This window comes from Dreissena polymorpha, chromosome 12, assembly GCF_020536995.1.
Source record: "Dreissena polymorpha isolate Duluth1 chromosome 12, UMN_Dpol_1.0, whole genome shotgun sequence".
Classification (NCBI taxonomy): Eukaryota; Metazoa; Mollusca; class Bivalvia; order Myida; family Dreissenidae; genus Dreissena; species Dreissena polymorpha.
The window spans coordinates 31696533-31701481 of record NC_068366.1 but is presented as its reverse complement, the minus strand read 5'-3'; positions in this window follow the sequence as shown (position 1 = coordinate 31701481).

The window sequence follows — 4949 nt, the reverse complement described above, 5'->3', positions numbered from 1 at the left end:
ATGATGATGATGATGATGATGATGATGATGATGATGATGATGATGATGATGATGATGATGATGATGATGATGAATCACTTCCGAATAAGGTGCTTCAAAGATTATTTCAATTTCAAATGTTACTGGTTCACTTAGGAAATCATTTAAAAAATAATGTATTTGTTGAATCCTCAGTAAATGATAAAACTAGAAAACGTTGTGTGTATCGGACTAAAAAAAAAACTTAATTATTTAATTCTTGATGTATGTAATTATGTATGTATTCTCCATGTATTGTCACATATGAACCAAGCTAACATTGTCCTTTTTAAATTTGAATGACACATCCGTTAGGTCAGTGGTTATGTTGAATTAAGTGTACTGTGATGTAATCTCGTCAAAGTAACAGGTTTGACATGCATTAAAACAAATGTTAACACCTCAATTTGTTGCACTGATCGTTAAAATATTAGAACCAGTGTTTTAAACGTGTTAAATGTTGTGTTATGTTATTTATTTTATAATATACCTATTAACATTACCAAATCAGCTGTCATCATAAAAACCACGTGACATTCCTTTTTTTACGTAATACAACCAATAAAGATTGTATTCCATATTTTACGGTCCGAGGCCATGCGAAGATTTCCGAGTCTTCTCCATAAGTATCCATTATATGAAAATGCTGTAGTCTACATCGTGTTGAAACAAGATCTATTGTAGATCTTAAATTACTTAAATTACTAAACTGTACTTTTAAGTAACTTTCTTAATAATCTCAGAGAGCTAATTTCTAGAGAAATACGAGTGAACAGCTTACAACAATATTGTCCAATGTCTGCGTCCTCATCCAAAGACATCACCGTATCGTATGCAACTTGGTTAAATAACAAAAAATATTGTCCTGCATTGTATTCACTTGTCTTTAACAAAAGGCTAGTGGGCGTTTTCAATATTTCACTCATGATAATACATTTGTAGAATATTATTTTTGTATTTCATGTCTGTTTGACTCTTGAAAACGCAAGGTCATTTAGTCCATGTGAAACGAAGTGAACATCTTAATAAAATATGTTGCGTTTATATTGCATGAAAGTCGATGCTCTTATGTTTAAATAAACAATACATCCCGAAGGCCAAAAAGCAAAGTACACACAGAAAGAATACAGTAAATACACAGTTAATAGTTCATGATAATACAAAGTTATAATACGTTCATTTCAATGATAAATTCATGTTATATTATTATATAGATAACTGTCATGCTTATAATACTAGTACATGTACAGCAGAATGTACATTGTCAAGATAAATAGAACAATACGTGAACGTAAAAGAATTAATCTCGTATATCAAGGTGTCTTACAGTAAGCTAAATTAAAATACATACCAGTTATTACCCATGCATATATCAATATCATAAGCATTAGCCCTTGCTTGCTACCTACACGAAACGATAATATACGCAACCTAAACGCTCTTGTCACAGAGAAATATTTAATTAAATGGATGTTATAACACGGTGTCTGTAACTAAGTAAACACGCAGAACAGAATGTATTGAAATGACGACATTTGATGTTAATTAACAAGCATTTCGTAAACCTTATACAACCACCTACGAAATAAATAACATAGATGGTGCAAACGTCATGTAATATGCTAAATACCAAAATTAACAATTATGCATACATTTGTTAAATCCGACATAATAGCTGCAATTCAATGCATCACAATTCATAAAATGCAGCCATATTATCGTAAAAAAAAACATTTATGAACAGGCAAGATACTGGGATAAATCTTTCACTGAACAGATAACCATGGCAATTGATATAAGACATTCAAATACAGTTTTGACTGTACATTTATAACGACATTTCTAAACATGCATAGGGCAATACGTTACACGTATTACTATCCCGTAATAAAATGAGTTTAATATTTAACAACATAATTTGTGTAGCAACATGTTCTTTCTAATTGCAGTAATTCGATAATAAGATATAAAAATAGCTACTTTTTAAGTGCATTATACTATTATGCAATTAAAGTTTCAACCAGATATATGCGGTACGAAACACATCGGGATACATTAAATGGATGATGCAAAGGTATTTTGCGATCAAACCTGAAAGGAGCAATGAGTAAAGCAGCTAATTTTTTATTAATAATTCTATATTTAATGTTATATTATTATTATGGATATCGTGTTTGGGAATTCAGTTGATGCCATATGCAGGATCACGTGACTTTGTGAGGTTCCCGATAAAACGTTAATGGATGTAAACACACCGATACAACAAATTTTCTTAAGAATTTCAACTGATGCATAAAGACAGATTTTTATGCTGCTTATGGCAATGTGAAAAACGTCAGAATTATTTTATTTAATAAGCATTTATTCTTGTTCAAAAGCTATATTTGTACTGCATTCATGTATACGGTTATGCTGCACACAACGTGAAATTGTGTCACCGATTTCAGACGTATTGAAGGATTTATTATTATACCTTAATATATCGGCACAAACTGCAAACAAAACTGTCTTTTATGCACTTAAGGTTTTTGCAAATTAATTTCAATAACTTGAGATATTTGCAAATATAAAGTTCTTAACGGTGTGTTTACGTTCTGTCCAGTCCGTGTGTAAGCCCCTAAAAACCCCGTTGATTTTGCACCCTGATATGGAAACTGTAAAAGGCGGAGTGTGTTGGGAAACGGTTTTATTAATGGAAAAGACTTTATATCCACACGAAAACCAGGCGATTGTTTCAGTCGTTTCCATACGATCGTGTTGCTGGTGAGTAACACAAGCACATGAGTGTGTGCACGATTCCTTTCAAGTTGTAGAAAAGATATCGCGGTTTGTGATTGTATTAAATATAGAAGGAAACAGCAAAATGAGCATGCAATCATGTTGGAGTGCTGTTTGAATTGAAAAGACACATAGACATTCAAATGTCGTATTTTATTTTTCTTCAGATATAAATCCGATATATTGTTTTGTATATAAAATATAATTTCTTATAAAAGTATATAATGATAAATTATTCGGACAGCATGGCGCAAAGTACATTTTGTGTATGATAGTTATGCACTAACATGTTAACATGTGTGTCACTTAATCATCTGCTCAAGACAGGCATTCTAAGCATTCCGAGACGCTTTATTATGGTATCGAATGTAACAGAACGTGACGAAAGTATACAAATATAGCAACGTGGCTGTACGTCATTTTTGATGCATAAGAGTTCCGCAATCTCGGAAGCAGAGACCCATTGTACAAATAAAAATTGATACGTGTCACGAAATACTGTAGTATGAAATATGCGAAGATTTATCTATGAAAAAGGATCTGCATGCGCACGGTTGCGCCGTCTTGAAGCCTTAGTCAACTTCATGAAAAGATGGACATTTAAATGCGGTGTACGTGTAGCAAGAGCAAATAAGTTAAATTTAAATTACAATACACGTTAAAGAAGAATTTTCAACAAATATAAGTATTGATTAGTATTGAGTAATAAAAAACATTCACATAGGCTTTAAAATGTTCTTGTCAAAGTGCCAAAACCTTCTGCAATAACCCTTGCTAGGCGTGGATGTATCCTTAATAGCACAAATACATATAGTTAAGCATTAGTTTTGCTTTAAAAAATGTTAACACATCTGATAAAGGGAAACTTCTTTAAATACCAGAAATATTTTGGCCAACGTAAAGAACCATTTTCTAAGTGAATCTTTTTTAAGTTTGAGGTAGTAACATTTTTGTACAATATTAAAAGCTATTATCCCTAGTAGTTGACCCTACAACCTTCCGCTTTTTTCTAAGGCTTTAAGTACCGAAAATTCGATTGAATTATGCGTCAGTGAGCTATTATTTACCCATGACATATCTGCATTGATCTGTCAATTTACTCCCTGACTGACACGTATCTATGGAACGCCAATGCTGCCTTCTAATGGCACAGGTCTTTATGTTCTGTGCATTTACTAAGTTGTTTTGTTTAAACTACATTTTGTCCTGTAGAAACCTCATTTTGTTCTGTACATTTTTCATTATGCTATTAGCATTTGAAATATCGTTTTGTACTAACGACATTTTGTTAGGTGCATACATCATTTCGTTCCGTGCATCCGTCATTATCGTGTGTGCATTTACCAATCCGTTTTGTACTAACGACAATTTGTTAGGTGCTTACATCATTTCGTTGTGTGCAATTGTCATTATGTTGTGTGCATTTGTAATTATGTTGTGTGCATTTGTCAGTATGCTATGTGCATTTGTCATAATGTTGTGTGCATTAGTAATTATGTTGTGTGCATTTGTCATTATGTTGCTTTGTTGTTTATTTCGATACTGAACTTTATGGAAAGAAAGAGAAGAAATATTTAATGCAAAATGTGAATGAAACATAATATTTGTTGAGTTAGTGAAATCGATAAATGCTAATAAAACCTTTTAAACATAGTTTGGATAGACGGAGCATGTTAGTGAACATAATCATGAAACCATTTAATTAAAACATACAACGAAAATAATAATGTTAAACTAAAGGAAAATTCCTTTCGATGAACGTATCAAGTACTAGAGAAAAATAGTTTGCAGACAAAATAGCAGCACCAATAAACCCGTGGAAACCTCGTAGAATGACAAGCACCGCCAACTTTCGTCCGTTATGCATGCACTTATCAGCCATCACACGGCGGGTTTACTGTGTCTTATCATCTTTTTATCGGGTGAGATTATAGGTTGTATATTTCTTATTAAATTGGCAACATTTACTGGCCTTGTCATTTAGTAAGGGATGATATGTGTATCCTCTTTCGCCCTGAAGTACACACTTGAAATGATTCCAACACTAAGACAATCAAAAACAACAAATTTGTACTAGAAAATGCTTCGGTCATAATATCGTGTGGTTGTGAGTGCAATATTAATTCGGAGCACGTACAAATTATATTTCTTTA